Source organism: Onychomys torridus, chromosome 23 (assembly GCF_903995425.1).
Source record: "Onychomys torridus chromosome 23, mOncTor1.1, whole genome shotgun sequence".
Taxonomy (NCBI): Eukaryota; Metazoa; Chordata; class Mammalia; order Rodentia; family Cricetidae; genus Onychomys; species Onychomys torridus.
Window position 1 is genome coordinate 66030345 of NC_050465.1, and position 24427 is coordinate 66054771.

General features: G+C 39.6%; 1 protein-coding gene across 7 annotated transcripts in view; it reads left to right on the forward strand.

The window, feature by feature from the left end:
- Positions 1-17705: 17705 nt before the first annotated feature.
- Rhbdd1 (rhomboid domain containing 1) overlaps positions 17706-24427 on the forward strand; it is a 125940-nt gene continuing 119218 nt past the window's right edge. For 3 of the 7 annotated variants that reach the window (XM_036173365.1, XM_036173364.1, XM_036173368.1), the window contains exon 1: positions 17851-17975. The gene's annotated coding sequence lies outside the window, so the exon portion shown is untranslated. Of the gene's footprint in view, positions 17768-17849; positions 17976-24427 lie in introns of those variants that run through there. The other 4 variants (XM_036173366.1, XM_036173369.1, XM_036173370.1 and 1 more) reach the window with 4 other exon arrangements.

Consider the following 24427-nt stretch of genomic DNA (forward strand, 5'->3'; position numbering starts at 1 on the left):
CACCAGAGACTGGGAGTCTGTGTTATGGGACCTAAAGGTGGAAGAAAGATGGTAGAATAAGAAAAATACATATTGTAAGTATGTATGCAAGTAGCACACTAAACCCCATTAACATATGCAATTAACGTGTGAGATAATAATAATAATAATATGATAAGCATTGGCCTCAGGTGTCTGCCTGGCTTCAGGTCAGCTAAAATAGAAAAGCAGCTGCCCCTTCTAATGATCAGTTTGCCGCCATCTTCCCTGACACCATGGTCAAGTGTCAGGAACCATTTGTCACCGATGCTTTCTTGCAGCTGGCCCACTTGACCCATTTATATCACCTGCCCAGATCCTCTAGGCGCTTGAGTTTATGACCCCTGTCTTACAAGTACTTCGAAGCCGATTGCATTTGAGCAGTATTTGGTGATGAAGACAGATATTCCACACTCAGACTTGTCCTACTACATTCCCCCGGGATACCCCTTTCTATGCTCCTGGGCAGACTGTGGACTAATTCATTTAAAGAATGCCCATTCATCACAAGAAGGTCCAATTTAACTCAAGCCTCTCTAACAGGCTGTGCAATTTGCCTCGTCTAATTGATGTTCGTGCTTTACTTTGCATTTCCACGGCAAAAAGAACGTTGCTCACAGAGACTGATGTCATAAGAGATGGTTGTTTACAAACATTTTTATCAAAATGAAATACTTAAAAATCACTCGGAAAAAATCATGCTTGGATGATCATGTGCCAGCATAGGCTCATCATCTGTAGTCAGTGTGGTAGGATTAATAATGGCAGAGGCTGTGTATTAAAGGATGGGGCCGATGTGATGTCTTCATACCTGCTGAAATTGTTCTAAAAAACAAACTGGAAATTTTGCTTTAAATCAATCCCATGCACCTAATAGCCCAAGAATATCCAATGGATCCTATGTTTCTCCCATTCCATAAAAATATAAATAGCTAATATTTCATATTATTTCTCAGTAGGGCCTTAAAAGCCCAACATACTGCCTTTCTCCCAAAATGAAATGAAACCTGACCGTGAAAAGTAAGCCTTTTCTTTTATTCTTTTTACTTCTTTGACTATATGCATTGAAAATACACCTCAAGACAATTTGAGGTAAGAAGCTATAAATACAATATCAAGTTGAGGTTTATGTTTGAAATGACATGTTCTGGTGTTATTTTTCTGCTGTAATTCACATCTACCTACTGGCTAGGGTAAGCTGAAGATCTGTGCGTGATTCAGGATGACTCATTGGGTTTTGAGGCTAGAGAGATGTCTTGATAGGTAAGAGTGCTTTGTGTACAAGCACAAGGGCCTGAGTTAGAATCCCCAGCACCCATGGCTGCTTACATGACTGTAACCTAGTGCTGAAGGAAGGCAGACATGGATATTATTGGGGCTTTCTGGTCGCTGGACTAGCTCCAGGTTTAATGAGATACTGTGTCTCACAGGAATATGGTGGAGAGTGACAGAGCAGAATACCCAGCATCCTCATCTGGCCTCTGTGTTTGCATGGTTGCACGAACTCCATACATACACATTTACATTACATATATACACCTCATACCATACACACACACACACACACACACACACACACACACACACACACACACCCCCCCCCCCCCCAAAAAAAAACCAAAAACCAAAAAACCAAGCAACCAACCAACAAACAAACAAAAAAATTAGGTTTTTTTCAAGTTTCTCCATTTTTGGCTATATGAACTTGAAGTAGTCTGTTTCTGGCCTCCTTTATGTATAGAAATTTAATAATTATTCCACATCATAGCTGCAGTAAGAGAATACATATAGTGTGGTGATAGAGTACATGGTAAGGGCCAGCCTTTTTTTTTTTTTCTTTATTGATGAAGGCACCTTTCTTCCTGTGTTGAGTCCAAAGGACCCTAAGAAAAGGCTCTTTAAGAATGGAAGTGATAAACTCCTGTTTTCATTCTTTCTTTTATGCAGTTTTATTCACCCAACAAAAGACAAAGAAAAAGGATTTTGTTTTTCCATGATAGAGCATCGTTAATCAATTGCTCTTGCCCAGGATATCTGGCTGTATTTCTCAGATTTATGTGCTAAAGAACTTAACAGAAAAGGAACTGGTTGGTTTTTTGTTTTTGTTTTTGTTTTGTTGTTGTTGTTGTTTGTTTTGTTTTTGTTTTTGTTTTTGTTTTTTTAGCTGAGGATCGAACCCAGGGTCTTGCACTTGCTAGGCAAGCGCTCTACCGCTGAGCTAAATCCCCAAAGCCACTGATTTTTTTTTTTAACTTTTCCTTTTGAAAGCAATATTGGAAAAGTTACTAACATGAAGAAAGAGTGGGAGGTGTTGCCTGAAGTTAGTTAGTGTGTGAAAGAATAATGTTGAAGAAACGTGGACTGTAGCTGGTCCAGGAAGCTGAGCAAACAGCATTATTATCCTGTCTGCTCCTGTCATCCAGCCTCTTAGATTTTGTTTGTTTTTGTTTTTTTCTCCTTAAGACAGAAAATTGAATATGAATAGTGAGAAGGTTGCTCTTGCAGTTTACATGTTTTGGGCCTTCAGGATGTATCTGGTGCTATACTAATAGGTGTTCCATATGTTTTCCCTCAACTGATGCTGACAAAAACCCACAGAGAAAGAAATAACTGCCCAACATCAAAGGCTGGTCACATCACAGAGCTCCAAAGCTACAACTGACAGGCCAGCAGATTTTCTGACTTCAAGCCACTTACTAAGGCGGTAGGGACTATAGTGTTTTTCACATTCTTTAAAATCAACAAATTAACCTTTTCTATCTTTTCCTACCAAATTAAAAATAACTGTTTGAAGCCTGTATGGTTTACAGAGCAAGTTCCAAACAGCCAGGGCTACACAGGGAAACCTTGTATAGAAAAACCAAAATAGATAGATAGATAGATAGATAGATAGATAGATAGATAGCCAGCCAAAGACAAAGCAAACAAACAAATAAAACCTGTTTTTGCTTCAGTTATTGTCACTTGCTGCGGGCCACAGGAATATATCATAAGAACCCAGCTGGTTATGGCTTCCTCCAAAGGAAGCCATATTCCAAGGAGCTTTTGGTGTTACTTGGCTTGTTATGTATCAGCTGTCTTCTGTTATAAAAATCATATATGTGCCTTCATAGTTTTCCCAATTGACTTTTCCCTAATAAGGGCTAACAGTGTGGACTGATCACTCTCTGGACATACGCATTCCAGGTATTTGGAGAACAGCCTCAGGAAAGGCTTTTTCTGGAATCAGATATCTATCTCCCTTAGCCACTTTCAAGGACTAGCAGTAATAACAGTCCACATGAAATTCCACAAGGAGACTCCGCCTAGGTCAGGTGGATATTAAGTAATAGCTTTACACAATTTAGCTTGGACCCTTATTTTTTACAGCCTTACTAACTTCATAGACCTTTAACTCCTTACCTAACCACTTCTGGGAATATTTAGATAACTTTCTGTGCTGACAGCTACGCTCAGCCAGAACCCCAGTTCAAGTCTCCCTGTAATTATTATCATTGGCAGCGTCCAGCCAGGTCCATCCCCAGATAGAGGAAAGTACCTTGTCAGAGATACCTCGGTACTCTTTAAGAACAGACTTAAGTATCCAGGATACCTGTTTGAGAAGGCCTGGCGGATGTGCCAATTAAGCTTTACTTCTTCCTTTTCCAAATCTTACCTCTAGTTCAAGATCTCTCTTTAACTATCACCAGAGGCATCTAGCTGTACACAGGCTGCCTAGCAACTAAGCACACTTTCCCCGACTCTGCAGAAAAAAAACAGCAGATATCTTGGACAGATAGGAGCCACAGGAAAAAAGAAGACAGTTTCATTTTCTCCCATTGACCTAGCAACTTGTAGATTCTTAACATTTTCTACCAATCACATTTAAGGTTGTATTGAGCACAAAAGATCCCTCTTCTCAGATATTACCCAAATTTAGCCTTTAGTTAACTCATTTGCATATTGGTCACTTCCCCTTGGGGTTGCAAATGATAATTAATGGTTATTGCCCCTCGATGTGATTCTTATCACCCCTCCATTTGACCCTGGAAGCCTAGCTTTGCACTGCCAAGGGAATACTGCTTGTAAGTGTATATATACCAGGACTCCCAGGGCACATGAAGAACAGAGAGACGGAGAACAAGGAGGACTAAGAAGGATTTTGACCAGAGAGTACGTTTGGAAGAGATGGAAGATGGGGAAGTACTAGCTGGGTAAGAACAAGATGAAAAGGACCTAGATAAGGCAGAATTAAGACGAGAGAATTAAGATAGAACTTAGAGGAGCAATAGATAAGTATAGAGAGAAATCAGGCAAGAAAGGAGCTATGCATGAGAACAGAACTGAAGCTGTGTATATAGGATGTTATGCCAGAGGAATTAAAGCAAGTGGACTATAGAGCTCGGTGTGCTGAGATTCTGTTTCCTTAAAATAGTCCTCGCCGTTAGTAGTTCTCTCCCCTGAGCCCCTGAGATGTATAATAGTAAGACCGGACCCTCTAATATTATACAAGAGTCACTGTTGTTGACTTCACTGTTTTGTTTTGTTTTTTTCCCCCTTCCCAAACAACTTACTGGTATCAAAAGATTGACATGCTTTCAACTTTTGCGGTAACTTTTTTTCATTTTTTCATAGTTGTGCATGTTCATCTAATGTAGGGATTTTCTTTGTTTAGAGCTATATTTTATAGACATCTTAATGCAGGCAGTATTTATTGAGCACCTATGAACGGCCATTATCTTTATCTCACTGACTTTGTTCTCTTCTTCAATAAATCAAAGCTGTACATTTCATTCTTTCCACTTTTCTATACTACAAAACTTTAATAAGATGTGTATGATAATTTGAATGTCAAAAATTATGGTGATTCCATGACTGTGGGTGTAGCACTGTGACAGGGTACTTAGTTAGCATGTTGTATTGATTTAGAATGAGACTGGTCCTCAAGGGCTCATATATTTGGATGCTGGGTCCCCAGATGGTAGAATTATGTGGGAAAGGTTAGGAAGCATGGTCTTGTTGGAGGAGGAGTGTCACTGGGGGCGGGCTTTGAGGTTTCAAGAGTCCGTGCTTTTCCTGGTGCATAGCTCTCTCTGGCCTGTGTTTGTGGATCAGCTGTAAGTTCTCCACACAGCCTGCCTGCTACCATGCTTTGTGACACAATGCTCATGGTCTCTAGTCTTCTGGAGCTGTGTGAGCCCTAACACATGTTTTCCTTCATAAGTCGCCTTGGCTAGTGTGTTTTGTCACAGCAACAGAAAAGTAACCAAGGCAGGAGCAGATAAATAAATAAATAAATAAACAAACAAACAAATAAGAAATAAGAAAATTCTTTTCTGCATCTCAAATTTTTATGTTTCCTTTGGCTGAGTGACTCTTATTCCCAGTCATATTTTAATGTATTATCTTTTTTCTTCTAGAATGTTATTTCCTTTTTCTTCTGGATGTTAGGAGCCCAAAATGTAAAAGAAGCTTTAGAAATAATTTAGTGCATTCCATCACCTTTTGGTGGAGAATATTTTATTTCAGAGCTTACATCAGGGTATATAGCTCATGGTAGAGATGAAAATCGTATTTTTTCACTTTCGAATTTTCTGTACTTTCTTGCTCAATGTATGACTAAAGCTTTAGAAACAAAACCTTCTGTTAGACCCACAAATAGCTTTATGTGACAGTAATTTCTACTACAGCCTGTTACAGACAGACCAGCCACAGCTCCTTCCGAGCTCCATCTACTCAATTCTCTGATAATTTGTTTTTGTTGTTTGTTTCTCTGGCTTATATTGTACCCATTCAATTAATTAAATGTAAGGGTCTTAGATGTTTCTTAGTAAAATTTAATTTTGTTGGGCTTGCTCTTTTGTGCATATGAAAAAATGTTTAAGAGTCATGTCAGCAGCTTAAATCAAAGGGCCTCTTATAGGCTGAATGTGTGAGTGCTTCCAAACTCATATGCAGAAAGCCAATACAAAATGTATTGGCATTAACAGACTAGACTGGGTCATAATAATGATGTAGTTGGCATTTTCTTTGGGTCGCCAACCAGCTCCCAAATAAAGACATGAACACTTATTATTAATTATGAATGCTTGGCTTTAGCTTAGGCTTGTCCCACTAGCTCTTTTAACTTAATTTAACATGTTTCTATTAATCCACATTTTGCCTAGTGGCTTTTTACCTTTCTTTTATTCTGTATGTCTGCTTTCCTGCTTCCTCCATGTCTGTCTGTTTGGCCCCTGGCATCTCCTGTCATCTCCTTTTCTTTCTTCCTGGAACCTGAATTCCTCCTGTGAAATTCTCATGCTCACAAAGTCCTGGGATGTGGACACTTTTTATTTGGGTTCTTTGCAGCCTTATAAATGGAGTTGTCTTTACTCTGAGTTCCAGTGCCTTGCTCCCCATTCTCTCTGAGGCCTCAACAGAAATCATTTAGTTTCCATATTTTACCAACACCGTGGGCAAGATTATGTAAGGCATCCCTGGAAGAGTGTCCATGCTTTTGTAGTTCATGACGCCTGAGTCCCACAGGTATTGTCCTTACAGCTCCACTCTCAGCAATCTAGGCCTTTCATTTTTCCAGCTGGCCCTTCTAAAGTCATTAGTAGTTCCAAATCCTTTTCCACACATTCAAGTATATAATAGAACAATACAATAGCCTTACTTCTCAGTATCAATAGTCTGTCTTAGACTGTTCTGGGCTGCTACAACAGAATTCCACAGACTGGAAATTAGATGTGGTCCATGGTTCTGAAGTATCTGAAGTCCAAAATGGAGAGGACACACGTGGGGTGGGCCACTCTTCTGCATCATAGCATAGGAGAATATATCACATGGCTAAGAGTTGGTTAAGGAGGACAGGAAGATTTAAACTCACAACAAAACCAACTCACCTCTCCAGTGACAAAACTACTTCTCAAATAGTGACATTGATTTATTCATGACAGGGAAGCCAACATGTTCTAAAGTCCTCCCAGTAAGCCCTCCTATAAACACTGTCACCAGGAATTAAGTTCAACACATAAACTTTGGGAAACTTTCAAATCAAAGCAATCCATTCCAGAATTTCATTAATATATAACATACTACATGCACACACAGATACTAGCATAGACATTTTTCTGCATGTGTATATATATTCAAAACATATCATGTGTACACATAAGCCATCTTATATGAATATTATATATCATATGTGTATATATTATATACTATAAAATATCCATCATATAACATGTAACTATATAATCTACATTAATGTGATAAAGACAGCATGAATAAAATAGAACAAATACTATCATTTTGGACATCTTGTAAATATTACACAGGAATTCTCTGCTATTTCTTCTGGTGTTCCTTTATTTCTAAATAGTTCTTAAAGGTGATTGGCAGCATTACGAGCTGTATAATCACACTTAAAACAGGCATTCATGCCACTTACTAAACAAAACCACTAAGCATCTTGTTCTCTGATACATTGAGCATCTTAGATAATTGACAGCCTTTGGTTTATGAAGTTAATTCTCAAATAACACATTCTGTGAGGGATCAAAAGGCCTCTTGTAGTTAGGTGAAGCTAAATGGGAGGTGTGCACCATCCCAAGATTTCTATTCTTCTAGCCCTGTTAGAACTTTAACAGCAACTTTGCAAAACTTTCAACTGAGCCTATTGTCCCCGACCCACCAACAGTATTCTCTCTCTGTCCTGGCTTCTTTCTCCTCTCTACACAGGACTGCCATTTGCTTGTGGATAGGCAGAATCATTGAGCTGAATTTGAACTCTGAACTGAAAATCATTCGGTATTATCCTCTCTCAATAGTCTTACATTTTACATTTTTTGTTTAGTGCTTCTGTGCCATGTATATATGTGTGGTTGCATGTATGACATGGTGTGTGTGTGGGATCAATGAATAACTTTCAAGAGTTGATTCTCTCCTTCTACCACATGGGCTCTGGGGCTTGAACTCAGGTGGTCAGGCTTGGCTGCAGTCATCTTACTGGCCCAATTTAATTATTTTAAACACATTAGGTCAACTTGTGAAGGAAAGGCTCCTTTGAAGGGATTTTTATCTATTAGCAAGGAATGGCAGAAATACACTTGTGTTTGGGGTATGTTCATAATTGCCCAGAAAAGGCCTTAAAATCACTTTCAGACCACAAGTTAGCAGGAAAGATAAGCTAAAAGCCTATATCACCAATCATTGTGATCATTGCCTGATTCCCTAGATTTTGATGCAAATTCCATTTGCACAATTTTCCTAGTAAGAACACGCATATCCCTTCCTCTCCCAAGAACTCATCACCTGAACTTGTTTCTCATACAGCATTTAATGTTCATGAAGCATTTTGCCAGATTTTAGACAACCTGGTTGAAGACACTTCCTTTGCATTTGCAAACAGAGCATGGAAAAGCAACCTGAGAGTTGAAGTCAAATTTCTCATTGTGAGGATGGAAGCCTAGGCATTTCAGTTGATATAAAAGTAGGTGGTAGATACATTTAAAACATTTAAAACCAATTTATTAAAATAAAGTGCACAAGATTTATTATTTCAGCAAAATAGGAACTCGGAAACTGTGTCCTATTACCCAATAAACTAAAGATCAGGGGATATCCCTAAACTGGAGTTGGAAATAATGATCATAATAAATTAAAGAATAATTGAAGGTTGCACAGCACACTGGTTAAAGAAAAATGTCCTAAAATGGAAAAATGTAGAAAAATAAAAAAATTACTGAAAACAATTCAGAAGCAAATCATTAAGTAGCTATTACTTTTGGTATTTGCAGCTTAGACAATGAAACAATTAAAATTATGGAAACAGACACCCAAGTAAAAACAAATTAACTCTTATGTTTTGGAATGATACAATCCAGTGCCACCCAGGACTAGACATTTACTACTATTCAGAAGAACTACATATGAGCTAGCTACAGAATCGAATTATCTGTCTCCTTATTTGTAAGATATTGATTAATTTAGTATATGGCATATAGTAGGCTTACAAATGGGAGCTAATAATTAAAAATAACTAACTTGCATTGTTTATTGTATTTCCACCACTGTAATAAAAGCTCTAAATCCATGATCTTAACTGGATAGTAGAGGTCATACTGTTGATCCTTGGAGATCATGCAGGGTGATCAATGAGTAAGATACGGCATTTCAAGCCTGCTAAAACAATACTGAACAGTAAGGAAACAGTCTGAATGCAGAGGTCTTAGCAAGTAAAGAGGTTCAAGGTTTGTGTTAAAACTTAGGGAGTCCTGACTGCTCTGCTAGCACCATTCCTTCCAGGCCTTTGAGGAAGGCACAAAATCTCTTGCTCTCCACTAATGGAGTTGAGATGATGCTGACCATCAATCACTTTCAGAGAGCACCCAAACTCCCCAGAGATACCCTTTGACTAACACATTCTATGCTCTACCACTATTCCCTGGAGGGACCAGGACAGACAAAAATGAGGCTTATTTATCTTTCATGGTGGGAGGAGATGGTTCCCTAGAGGAAAAATATAATTCATGATGAGAAATAATATTGTCTTTGTTTAGTGCCACAATAAAGGAAATAATCTGTTTATGGTATGATTAGAAATTAGAAAATGCTTGATATGTGAGCAGGAGTTTAAGCATTAAATTGTTAAGTATCTTAAAACACTTGTGGAGTAGCACAAATTATTTTACTGTTACCACACTCTCTCAGCTCCATTAATCGAGAGTTGATTAGTAAAATTGATATGTAATTACAATAATGTCCATAATCACATTGGGATAATTAACTAGCATAGGTCTTCTTGTAAATGCAATCTTCTACTTGTATTTTGGGCTATACTCTATTGCTGATAAGATCTTTCTCATTGGCTGTAATATAATCTCAATCATGATGGATTCTTATTTCTCATAATCTTCTAAGACAATGGAAAACCATTTGAGTACTAAAGCACACATTTTTGTGTAGAGATTCAAAGAAAAGACCATTATAACAATTTCTAAAACATTCTAATAGGTTGGATTCCATTATTAAATGGCATTTTTCCAAGTAGGATTTAATAGTCTTCATTTTAAACATACAGTCTATAGATTTCCCATCCTTACATGTCAATTTTCCATTCCATTTAATTTGGGATGTTGGAGATGCTAGGAATACAGACTATCTGCCAAGGAGATCTATAGGTACAGAGTGAAGAAGACTCTAGAAAAAATGCATTGCCCGAAGTAGGGTCATGGGGTGGGGGCTAGTCAAGGCCACCTGGTGTCAGGTCATTTCATCACATGCTCCACTATGTGACATGAAGCTTCAGGAATGAGTGTCTCCCTCATTGGACTTCAGTCTTGCTTTAGTCTAATCTTGTTATGTCTATTCCTCTCATTTGGAATATAAATATTTACTCTGTGTATATTGGAAGCATGGAAGTTACTTGGTGATTTCATAGAGACTTACAGTTAAGACATCGTCTCCAGTCTCAGAAGAGAATTTGGACTTTTGAACAGTGTTGAGAGGAAGACTATGGGGACTTCTGAAGTTGGACTCAGTGCAGTTCTGTGTTGTCTACCAATCCCCTATGATAATGTTATCAGAAGGTGGGCCCTCTCTGGAGGGTGGTTGGGTCATGAGAGAGGAGCTCTCATAAATGAAGCTGTTACACTTATAAAAAGACTCCTGAGAACTAATGCCACTCACAGTCACATGAGAACACAGTAAGAAATGTATGAAAGAGTAGGCTCCCACTACACATTTGTTCTGCTGGCGTTTGACGGTGAACTTCTCAGACCCCTATTATTATTATTTTGGTTTTTTTGAAACAGGGTTTTTCTATGTAACCCTGGCTGCTCTGGAACTTGCTATGTAGACCAGGCTGGCCTCAAACTCACAGAGATCCACCTGCATCTATATCTTGAGTTGTGGGATGAAAAGTGTGCACCACCATGCCTGACACATAAATTCTTTTTTTAATGAGCCATTTAAATCCATTTATGGTACTGCTGTTACAGTGCCCTGTTCTAGTTTGCTTCTCTGTTGCTGTGATCACACACTGACCAAAAGCAACTTGAAGAGAAGAAAGGTTTGATTTGGCTTACGGATTATGGTACATCATGGAGGGATGCCAAGGCAGGAACTTGGAGGCAAGAACTGGAGCACAGACAGGGAAAGGACATGGCTCACTGGCTCACACCAGTTATCCTCAGCTACCTTAGTTATACAACCTAGGCTCACCTGCCCAGGGATGGCACCACCCAATGAGCAGGGCCATCAAACACACCATTGTTAAATCATAACTGTAACATGAATTTCTAAATGGTCTTATTAATAAAATAAAAAAAAAAACCAGAGCCAAATATTGGCATGAAAGCTGAAAGATCAGAGAAACAGAACAAGCCACGGCCAACCTCACCTCCCCAACTCCTCAGCCCATCCTGTTTCTACAAATCCTCACTGAAAGCCTCTTAGTCCTCACCCCTGAGGATCTCAGTTGAACTGCTTAATTCCTGTCTCCTCAGGCCTTATATACCACTCTCCACCCTGCCATGTCACTTCCTGGGATTAAAGGCATGTGTACTTCTCTCGCAAAGGCATGAGATCTCAAGTTCTGGGATTAAAGGTATGTGCCACCTCTGCCTGGCTCTGTTCCCAGTGTGGCTTTGAACTCACAGAGATCCAGACAGATATTTGCCTCCTCAGTGATAGGATTAAGGGTGTGTGCCACCACTGTCTGGCCTCTATGTCTGATCTAGTGGTTGGCTCTTTCCCCTGATCCCTAGATAAATTTATTAGGATATACAATATATTGAGGTACACAATATATCACCATACATAACCTTTCCTTTTTTGCTCCCAAGATCTCAGGTTGATATCACAATAGAAAACACAATTCGATTTTTAAAAATCCAGTCTTTAAAAAATTTTATTGCTTTAAAAGTTCAATGTCTCTTTAAAAATCAAAATCTATTAATTGTGGGATCCTGTAAAATAAAAATTAAGTTACATAATTCTTACTCCAAAAGGGAAGAACCAAGGCATAAAATCAGTCACATGTAAGCAAAACTGAAGTATAGCAGTATAGCTCCAAATCTTGAAGCTCAGTGTCTGACTCTCAGGACTTAGAAATGGCTTGGGCAGTTCTGAATCTGTCTGCCATCCTCAGCATGCACAGTTTGTCCAGTAGACTCAAGCTGGCTCCACTTCACTGTGGAGTGTCCTTGATGGGCCTAGAATCTACAGTATTCTGGAATCTCCATGGCAACTGAAGCTGCATCTTCACCAATGGCCTCTCCTGTATTTTCTTTAGGAACTTGACCCTGCCATACCATGTCAGGACTCAGACAAACTCATTGACCTCCTTTGCTTACAAACCAGTGTGCGGGAGACTCTTCTGCATTACTGAGTTCAACTGCTAGCTTGAGATACAGCCTTGGTGCGCCTGGGCCAGTAATGTGGGGATTTATCAAGGCAATTCCATGTAGTTAAAAAGGAGGTTTATTGTGGGGTAACTGCCACACCTACCTATGATGCACCTCTGGGGTGGGGCCAGCCACCATGTGCTGACTGGAAGGAACTAAAGATTTCACCTCAATTAATGCTAGACTTTTATTAATCACAGCTGATTTTTCAGCCCCAGCTTAATCAGCATCCTAGTAAAACAAAGGTTTTACTTCCATAGATTCTTAATTCTAATATCATGGACACATGCATACACACACACACACACACACACACACACACACACACACATACACACACATATACACACATGCACACACACATGCATACACACACATATGCACTCACACACACACACGCACACACACACATACACACACACACACACACACACACACACACACACACACACAGAGCCCTAATAGTGTCTTTGGGGGATATTCTCGAACTTTCCTCTAAAATTCACAAACCCTAGCTTCCATCATCTGCATTTTCTCTGCATTTTTTTGCTTCTTAGTCTATTAATAGTATTTCATATTGATTTTTTAAAAAGTAAAATCAAACTTGTATCTATATTGATCTTCACACACACACACACACACACACACACACACACACACACACACATATATATATATATATATATATATATATATATTGCTGGATTTGTTTCATTAATATGTTACTTTGAGCTTTTATATGTATATGAAGGTATTACCTGTAGCTCCTTTTTATATAAATTCTTTATCCTGGTATCAGGGCAATTGCCCCCCCAGAATGAGAACTAATCTTCTATCTTCAGGACGTTTACATAGTGATTTTTATCATTTTTCCCTTAAACGTTTGATCAAATTCATTAGTTACTCCACCTGAGTGTGGACTTTTCTTTCTGAGCAGATTTTAAAATAATACAAATTCTTACTTGTTACAAGTCTATAAAGATAGGATGAGGTCCTACTATTCCCTACTTTGATGCTAGAATACAGACCAGACACTTTTCAGCCCATCTGTATCCCTGTCTCTTTCCACCCTCCTAGCTGGGGTACAGTCCCCAGGCTATCAGAGTCCAAGCTATCAGTGGCTACTCCATAGGATGGATTCATGTTTAACTCAATGGGTCTTTCTTCCTCAGCATCAAGGTCATATATCCCTTCTTCAAAATGCAAGACGCTCTCACCTTTCTCTACCAGGTGGGAATGAGGGAGATCCCGACTACAAACACATACTATGAATCACTCATCAACCACACAACATGGAACTCCCTCATTCTTCTGAAACCTGTAAGGGACCCCCATTCTCCTTCATGGGCCTGAGTTCTCCTCAGAGCCTCCACCATGTTGTCTCCCCATGGTATTTATACTTATAATAAATTTCTCACCCAAAAGAACAGTTTGCCTTAATGTTCCTCTTGAACCACACACCTGAGACCTTACACTCAGGATGTTTTATTTGAAATCAGGATCATTTCAAGTACAATGTTTAGATGAGGTCACATTGAAATAAATTGGCCTTTTCAACCTTGTGACTGGCATAGTGTGTGTGTGTGTGTGTGTGTGTGTGTGTGTGTGTGTGTGTGTATACATGCACGAGCAGCTGGGGGAGCATCATGTCTTAACACAGGTAGACACACAAGTGTTGCTGTGAAAAATAAGGAAGACTAAAGTTTGCTGCAAATACCAGAAGCTAGAAAAAGGCAAGAATTTTCCCTCCTAGTTTCAGAGGGAGAATGGTCCAGACAATACTTTAATACTGGACTTGCAGCCTCTAGAACTGTGAGAAAATAAGTAGCTGATGTTTTAAGTTGCCTAGTTTCTGGATCGTTCTTTCTTTCTCTCCTCCCCCCTCACCTTCCTTCCTTCCTTCCTTCCTTCCTTCCTTCCTTCCTTCCTTCCTTCCTTCCTTCCTCCCTCCTTCCCTCCCTCCCTTCCTTTTAAATACAAATCCTAGACAATGAAGTCTCTTTAGATGTTTAGTTCTTGAACAAGTTTTGTCAGTTTGTATCTAAGACCTTGTCAAGTGTCTTTGCAACACCTACCTTATTGACATAGATTTATACATAGTTTCTTGTAATCTAAATTTCTGTAGAATAGGTCATGTGACAGACCCATTTTCAAGCCTAATTTGGGGGCATTTGTATCTTTTTCTTTTTGTAAATCAAATAGTCTTTTAAAAAAAGAATCGGCTTTTGATTTTCATTGAATCTTCTCCACTTTTCTGTGCATTAATTCCTCATTTATGCTTGGGGTGTTTGTGTGTATAATGCTCTTTTTTTGTCTTAAATCCAAACTATTGACACCCTTTTCCAAGGCACTCCTTTAAGGCAGTAAGTGCCTTTCAGATCATTGTCTTAGTCGGAACTGGGAAATTTTGATGTTTTCTTTTTGCCCAGTTAAAACTACTTTCTAATTTTCTGTACCACTTTAGCCATTGAGTAATTTAATTCCCCAATATATTTCTGTTGTTGATTCCTAATTTAATTTCACTGTTACCAGAGAGGATACCTTGTATGATCCCATTCATTTTAAATTTATTCACACCTGTTTTATGACCCACCATATGGAGCTATCCAGAACAGACACTTGAAAATTAGTATAAATTCTGCTGTTATTAAGTAGAGTGCTCTGCACTTACCATTTATGTTGAGTGTTTTTTACAGCCTCTATATACTTAATGATTTTTGGTATAGTTTCTCGCCCATCATTGAGAGTATTGAAATATCAGACTTTTGCTGTCTGTCTCTTAATTCTATTCTTCCCCACCCGCATTGGGCAGTGCTGTCCAGGCGCTCTAACACTGGGCCACACCCTAAATTCCCAGTTCTACCAGTTACATTGTTGGGTACATGGGCGCTTACAGTCCTTGGATCTTCTTAGTGTGTCGGCTCTTATCATAGTGAAATCTTCTTGTCACTTCAAAGCTTTACTTTTTTTTTATTTTCTATGGTTGCTTAGGGTTACCCAGTGTGAGTGTGTGTGTATGTGTGTGTGTGTGTGTGTGTGTGTGTGTGTGTGTGTAGTCTGCTGTTAAGTATTGACGGTCTTATCATAACACATGATCCAAGTCTTCCCTGTCATAATTCATAGTTGAATCATGTCATTTGCAAGCTGTTCCATAAGGATGATATACACTCCTTAATCACCTTTATCCATCTTTTGAAACAGTTTTGGGTGCAATATATTTGATTCATTAGAAGCAGTAAGAAATAAAAACAAACTCCTCCTTTACAAGATTATCCAGTTTTGGGTGTACAGTGCTGTTGCCTGGAGTCTTTTTTCCTTCAGACTGGATTCTGACAGGTGTGTGGGGGTGGGTGGGGGGAGGTCCATCTGCCCTCTGGCTAGTTCCCACAAGACTATGAAGTGACTGACACGAGGTAAACCAAACCCCCATTTCAATGTGAGCATCACTAGTTCGAGGCAAATGGCTAATCCTAAGAACTGTTGCTTGTCCATCAAGGCTTAGATACAATTCAAACCACATCTTAGACTGTAAATATATGTCACATATTAAATGGAATGTGCACATGGTTATCTTATCTCACAATTCAAATACATTTGAGCTCTTAAAATCATTGTTTTACAAAGTACTGTAACAATTGTGTGCTTTTTTTTTTTTTTAATGTTAGAGAACTTATTCTGGCATTGATTTTTTAGTATTTTTTAGTTTGTTTCCATGTAAGAATTCTACTGACTGTCCCTCTATTAAAGTTTAGGAAATTATTATCCAGGAAATTATTACTGTCAAGTTAGGAGGGACTCTGGCCTGATATAATAGGCTCATCTTATCTATAACTTTTAAAGTCTAGACTGCTCAACAAAATCATTTCCCACAGGGTGAAAGAGCTTTGTTTTGAGGCAGGGTCTCCTGTGGCTCAGGGTAGACTCAAACTTGCAATGCAGTGGGGGTGGGAGGTGTCCTGAACTTCTGATACCCTTGCCTCCACTTCCCAAGTGCTGAGATTACATGTGCTTGCCACCAGCCCTGGCAAAGTCATTTTTCAAAAAATAAACAAACAAATAAAATTCTCTGCCATCTTAAATGCCAATGAAACATTTTACTTATATTTAAAATAGGATAGAAATGTTTTTACTTACTTTTTTTTTTTTTTAGAGACAGGGACTCATATAACCTAAGTTGGTCTTCAAGTTAAGTAGCTGAGGCTGGCCTCAACCTCTCAATATTCCCGTCTCTACCTTCATACTGTTGGGGTTATTGGTGTGTACCATCGTACCCTGCTCTGTAAGTACACTCCTAAGCCCTATCTATGATTGTGTTATATTTTTGAGATTACTGATTTGAAACTTGATTTGCGACTATTTGAGTCACCTCTGTATGATAATTATGATAATGACAAAAACAATGTAAGTATAGAAAGGTGTAGAGGGTGGCAGAGGATAGAAGATAGGACTATAGTAATAGAATGGATGCATTATGATTGATCAGAAGGAAAAATAGGGAGTCCCGTCCATTTGAGAAATAGCGCTTATTTTTCTACTTCCCCCATTAACTTGGGCTTCCTTTCCAGGAATGCAGTTTCTCATTGTCAGTCTTGCACCAACACACTCTTTTACCTTAAAAGGGTTAAATTATAAGATTTAAGAATTCATCCCCAAATTTGCTAATAATTTTGTCATTTGAAAATCTCAAATATATCTTCTATAAATGAGCTAGATTTTCACTTAAATTCCAACTCTGAGATAAACATTTCCAGGAAGAGTTCTTCTATTACACAATAATAGAAGACAAACTTTTGTGACACAGGAAGTTCTAATACACTAATGAAACACGGCTGCTAAAACTTTTGGTAAATAAACAAAGAGCTACCTGCACCTGATTCATGCCCTGAAAAAGTGGAACTTTCCTTCAATTACTAGAAAAATTTATGCCAAAGACCATTTACTCGAACGAAATTAATGCAGCAATGCCTTTAGCTGAAACTGGTTCCACACTAGAAGCAGAAAGGAAAATTGCATCCAATGACCTAAGACTCAATCAAATACCTTATACCGCAAGCCCTTAAAGCAGTAAACAGGCAAAGCTGTGCAGCCTCGGACCTGCGCTTGGGGACTGAAATGTACACCATGGCCTTGTTCGATGGCCTACTTTCTGATAGAAGCAGCTCTCTCTCGAGGCCCGTGTGGAGCAGGCAGTGTCGTGTCCGTGCCCTCCCCCCGCCCCCCTGCCCCCCGTCCACTTCGCAAGCTGTACTGGGCCAGGAAGGAACTTTCTCCACCTTGAGGGAGCTGGCCATAGGCGGGGCTAATGCCTAAGTGGTTACTAGTTATTTATGGCGCTGAAAGGACACTGATACCGTCGTTCCTGAGGTTTGAGCTCCGTAAGTCCTATGAGAAATGTCAGAGAAACACGAGAAAGGCCCTAAGCGGCACTAGGCATGCGCAGCCTGCCGCTCTTCTTTCCCCAGGCCGCCGGAAGTAGAGCTTCCGGAATTGGCGTCCGTGCGGGAAGTGGAGTCTCCGGATTCGGAGTCCGGGTATGATGACGCGCGTACGCGGGAATACGTGAGGACGCAGGCAGGTCTTAGAGTGAGTTTTCGCGGCTCTTTGGCTAAGTTTGTGGCGTCGCTTTTGTGCAGCGGGTGTCGCCGCTTTCCGGGACCGCAAATGGAGGGGCCGGGGCTGAGATCCGGCCGGCGCGCGCCGGGCGGAAGCTCTGCTTTGGGGCTAGGGTCCACCGGGCGGAAGTGCTGCTTTGAGACCCGGTGGGAGGTCGGAGCCAGCTGGGGCTGCCCTGGGTCTTCTTAGCCCCCTTAGGCTTGGGGGACGAAGGGGAGGCGGCACGGACCAATCTCACCCGGATCGTTTGCCCGGGCGCATGGAGGTCGGGGCTTCCCTGATTGGCTTTTGATAGATGCCTCTGCTATCAGGAAGTTTGAGTCGAAATTGCATCAGCCACAGAGCTTGCTTGCAGTGGCAGGTGTTTTTTTTTGGGGGGGGGGGGGGGGGGGGCGCCGCTTCCGTGTCTGTATGCAGGCTCGTGCTAACCTAAGAAAGGCTGTTCCATGTTGTAGGGGACAGAAATACATCTGTCCGAAGGACATCTCTTTTCTGCTCACACAAAAAGCTTTTTTTTTTCTGTTGTTCCAAGATAGTCATTATTAAAAAAAAAACAAAAAAAAACAAAAACAAAACAAAACAACAAAAACCTATTAATATAGAATTATTGCACATAAGATTCAGTTGTCGGGCTATTTTAAAGTCCCTTTCAGTAGGTTCGTGGCACCCAGATTCTTGTTTTGTTTTGATGTGTGTGGGGTGTCTAGTTATCATCCCTCTACTTTTTTACCCCAACGTTCTAGCCTCCTTTACCTTAGTCCCGCTTCTGTTACTGATTCTGCCTCCACTCTTCTATTGTTCTGACTCATTACAGGAGAGCAGGTGGTCCTCAGAATAGTCATGCTTTGGTCCCAGAGTTGTCCGATTATCAGCATCTTCTGGGAAATTGTTGGCAATACAGATTTTGGTGTCATACCCCCTTCGAGCAAGCCTTCTGGTCCATTTCAGTGCTTCTGGGTGCTAAATTTCATGAATAACTTAGCCGTAAAAAGTACTCATTGTGGAGTCACAGATGATGTTTGAATAAGGTGAGGTATTTCCTAGATATGGAACCTTGAGCAAATCACTTTACTGTGACTCCATAGTGTTAAGCATTCCATGCGAAAACAAGTAGGTAGCACTAATGCATCAATGTTATATTACTCAAAAGTCAGGCATTACTAAGTTACCAGACCTGCCTGAAGAAAGCAGATTGTGGAGGAAGGACAATTTGTAGGGTTAGAAGGGAGTTTGAGTGTATGGATATTGTGACTGCTTCATAGAGGAGACTTCTTTTATCCCAGTCACATTCTGAATAGTGAAAATGTAGACACAGGACAACTTTTTAGCTGGATGTGGTGGCTCACCCCTCTAATTCCAAGTGCTCAGGAGGCTGAGGCAGGAGAAATCACAAGTTAGAGGTGAGCCCGGGATACATAATGAGACCCTATGCAATAAGGCAAAACAAACCCAGAAAGTTACAGCCGTAGGTACTGATACTCATACACTGTAGCATTTTAGAAAATGGGATGATAGTAATTGTGATAAGGTAGTTAAAAGTTCTTCGGCCTTTTTGTTTCTTCAGCATAGTTATACCAAAAGTTGGCCCAGGATTTGGTAAAGGCCAGAACAGAGTTGAACAGAAGCATAGAGGTAGCACCACAAAGCCAAAGCTGATGATGTTTCTATCCTTATCTTTTGTCCTCAGATGTCGTACAGCTCCATCATAGCAAAGAAGGCCTCATGTCCATTTATTTGAAGGCTCACAGTTAAGTTAGACATGGTCCCAACCTGCTGATTTTCTTCAAATGGCTACATGTAGCATTTTCTACAAACTCTTCCTTTCTCCAAGAATCCACCTAGGGGAACAAAGAATCATTCAGGATTTGAAGCTACTGCCTAGAGTCTAGGCTTTTTATGGTATTGAAAAGGGTCAGTGACTAACTGTGGCTTGTATAACACATGGCTTTGACTGGAGAACACTGGTACTAAGACCATGCTGAGACTTTGGGTTACCATGCGGAGTGAATTTTCATGTAAATATGCCCCTTATGGTATCAATTTCTATCAGTAATAGTTAACCTTACCACCAAAGTGATACTGTCCCATCATGAAACAATTGTTTTTCAAAGGCTCCAAAATATGTTCTTATTCTGTATGAGAGAGATGTGTAGCTATGGTCCTGGGTCAGACCAACCTGCTTGAATTCTGCCTCCCTTTGTGCATTGATTATGCCCTATAGACAAAGTAGCATCTTTCCCATTTTAATTTTCACCCTGTAAAGTGGAAGTCATAGCAGTATCTGATACTACTAAGTTAATTGAGATAGTGTGTTGACTATTATTTGTTACGATATATATGTTAGGTAGTGTCTCTTGTTGAAAGGGGAAGAAATGATTATCAGTTTAATCCTGTCTGTCCTGTTTATTTCCTAATCATCTTTTATACATGAGGTCATTTTACTACCTGGTCACTGCTCTTTTTAAGTGATAACAATGCTGAAGTGAGAGTCAAGATTTCATAATATTGTGAGAGAAAGCAAACACTTGGAGAAAGTTACAGCTCAGCTTGGTAGAAAAACATTAGTTATTTCATAACCAGTGATGTCTAGACATTGTTTTCATAATTTCCAGAAGATTAAAGATAATTAACATCAAAATATCTTTGATTATCCTATCACTGACTTCTTTAGGTACAGATAGCTCCGTCATATGAGTCATATAATGCTGTTTATGTTATAGAAGATGATATCTCTACAAATACATGTATAAAAATGTTATTAGCCCTGAAATAATTGATATTTTTTCAATGTATATTCTTTACCTAGAACATTGGTGTGTTCTATCTTTTTTTTTTTTAAAAGTATGAAGTCCTTATATTTTCTTCATGTTTTTACATAGCTAAGAATGTATGAACATGGAATATACTTAGAGGCATTCATAGTAGGCCATACTTTTGTTAACTTTGTAGTGTATTATATGAGGGTAAGGACTAAATATAAAAGTAAATAATCTGTACATTTATATGTATACATATATTAAAATTATTGTAAAAAGCCATTAAGATCTGTGAGGATGGAGGACGCAGGCTCCTGATCCAGAATGTATCTAGAGAACTGAGATTCTGGGAATCTGTGCATGAATCACTGTCAGCAGCATAGTTCTGAGGGTGAGCTGTACCTGAAACCATGATGCTAAGAATCCCAAGTGCTTGGAATCCTTAGACATGTCCTTGCTAGGTTTGTCTCGGTGTATGTCTGGGTCCTTATATGGAGGCATGGGTAATTATTTAAAAAGCAAAACAACAAACCAACCTCAAACAAATACAATCTTCGGTCTGACCCATATTTTACAGACATAGGATTCTGTGCAGCAAAACAAACAACAACAAACACCACAGTTTTTTTAAAAAAATCCCTCTTACACTGTGACAGCTGTATCAGTATCAAAAGCTACTTAGTATTTTAACTGTTGTTTTGTATCATAATTGACAGGGGATGGGAAACAACCAGTCAAAAGAAGTATACAGTATTACTTGTGTATAATAGCTACAATGCTTTGTTGTATGCCAGTGTCTGATTTTCATTCATATGGTAAAGTAATTTTTGTTTTACTTAATTTTTTACTTAATAATGACTCCTCATAGAAATGATTTCAGATCTAACCATTTGTTAGCTTATTATTGGTAGTGGTAGTAGTAATACTGTCATTTTCACACATTGAGAGGGGTTTCCTGGTGACAGCTGGAGAGTGGGGGAGGGGGAGTCACTTTCAATCAACCAGCTGCTCCTTGCAGCATCATGGTGGTGATATTTCAAAGCTGGTGGATAATTCTGGCTGTATTCAGAAAAGAAAATGTGTCATATTTCTGGGATGCAATAGATAGTGTGCAAGAGCCCTTTGGGATCTAGATGATAGCCAACTGACAGCGTGTGCGTTCAGGCTTGCATGTCGGTGTTATTTACCATCTAGTTTCTTGGACATTGTTACATGCACATCATAATTACAAAGCAATAAAGTCCAGTTCCATGGGGAGAAAGTCTCATTACTTTATGGACAGGAAGGGAAAATGAAAACCGAACTGGAGTGGTGTACTACATGCTTTTATGTGGTCTGCTATTTCATCTGTCTTCACCATGGCTTTAGGAAGTAAGCAGGATTTTCTTTATCCAGTGGATAAAAAACCAGTAAGTTCAGCAGGACTGAGGGCATGGTGTGTCCAAGGTTACACAACCATATTTGATCTCCTCTCACTTTAACTTTGGGGATGTCACACCATCAGCTGTTTCCCCAGGGTACTAAATGACATGTATTTTTAATCCAGAGTCACAGGATAGCAATGAATGAAATTTATATATGTATTACAGTGACTTCAGATTTATAAGTAGTATGTAATGTGTGTGTGTGTTGCAGGTATGCATAACTCTGGACTTTTTTCTTTTGGACGAGGTATTTTGGGCAACACTGAAATTTTGACACCTTTCTTTCCAAAACTTTATAATTTTGTGTGTTGTGATGAATGAATTGTGGTTCAAAATTTGAGCCATTATAGAAAGATGACATGCTGGCATGTAGTTTCTTCCCACTTAACCAATATTCTTTTCTTCCTGTCAAGGCATGCTAATTTTGTATTAATAAGGGGCCTGTTGGTCTTCTAAATTTCCAGCCTGAGAAGTCCTTTAATTTTTGTGAGATGGTTTTACTGTTTCATTGAGTTGTGGGAGTCATTTCATCTTCTTCCTCATTGCTTGAGGACAGTGTTTAATCCTGATGTTTTGTTATTCTCTCACTGCCATAGAAAACCTTAAAGCTTGGTTCTCTCTTTCCCCTGTGTGCATGCACACTTAAGTGCAGTTTTGAAGTAGTTCTTCATCATGTGCTAATGCCACTGTTGATGCTTTTCCCTTTTTAGGTTGTGGCTTCCTCCAAGGTCTAGCTTGTTAAACAGAGGAGTCTAGACTGATAGTCATGTTCTTCGTGTGGTTTCAGACACATACCATGCCTGTTCCAGGCTTGTGATTAGAGAAATGTGTCTGTTCATGCATTGAGTGAAGTGAGAATTGAATGGGTGGATCTCTGGAAAGTGCCCAGAACCCTTCCCAAAGGCCACGAGACTGAAGAGATTGAACCCTTGTTCAGTTTTGTTTCCTTTCTTTTGTAGTGGATGAGTGCAGGTATTTACCTGAAGATCTAGGTAGACCTTTTTATTCAGTGTCACTTCATTTATGTCTCTGCTCTAGACTTACTTTCCGTGAAGAATGCTGAAACAGAGATGAAGTAGAAAACCACTTCTGTAATTACTTCTAATTCGTTCTGTGGTTATATATTGTATACCCTAATAAAATGTGCCTGAAGAACAGAGGACAGAACAAGCCACTAGATTAAACATAGAGACCAGACAGTGGTGGCACACACCTTTAATCCAGCACTCATGAGGTAGAGATCTGACTGAATCTCTGTGAGTTCAAAGCCACCCTGTACTACATGAGACTGATTCAGTCTAGGAGAGAAGCAAAGCCAGACAGTGGTGGCACACACCTTTAATCCCAGCACTTGAGATGTCATGCCTTTGCTTGGGAAGCACACATGCCTTTAATCCCAGGAAGTGATGGCTGGATGGAGGAAGGGATATAAGGCGTGAGGAGACAGGAACTAGAGGCTTTTTTTAGGCTGAGGAGTCCTAGAGGTAAAATGTGGCTTCTTCCTTTGTCTCTGTGATCTTTCAGCAATTACCTCACTATCTGGCTATGGGTGTTTTGTTTTTTTGTTTTTTATTAATAGGACCTTTTAACATTAGAGCTACATTCTTTAAAAATGACAGTTTGGTATAAATAGAAGGCACAACTAAGACCCTCTGCTTTTCCTTTTGAGATTATTCCTCATCTAGTGCTCAGTATTGACGAGGATTTCCTGAAGAAGTTGCTCTTGTTCATGTCCTTAGACCTCTACACCTTCGTCTTTAGGAACAGCATGCCTGCAGTCGACCATTGAGATACAGCCCCTGTGACCTCCATGTTCTGGTTCTCTTATGGGCTAGAGCCTTTGTTAGTCTAAAGGAGATGGCAGTGCTTGAAATAAACTCATACCTACTTGTGAGCACTTTTATAAGTGTGTGGTTTTATGGGTAGACATCTTTGATTGCAAACAGAAGAAGCAAACCTATCTAATTGACGTGATTCAAATAACTTCGTTAAAGACAAGAAATGTACTGGAAACTATGTGGATGATCCTAGATTGAATGGAAAATCCAAACGGCCATGCCTCAGTAAACGTCAGTGAGATTTGTATAGTCTTGGCCATGTCCTTCACGTGACTGCTGTGTTAGTCCCAATGCCATCAGTACTAGTTTCTCTATTCCGATTTTCAGTTCCAGGGCAAAGCTGTTACTCCAAGTTACCTTACCCTCACCCTTGATCGAAAGTCCCCCCCCCCCCCATTATCACA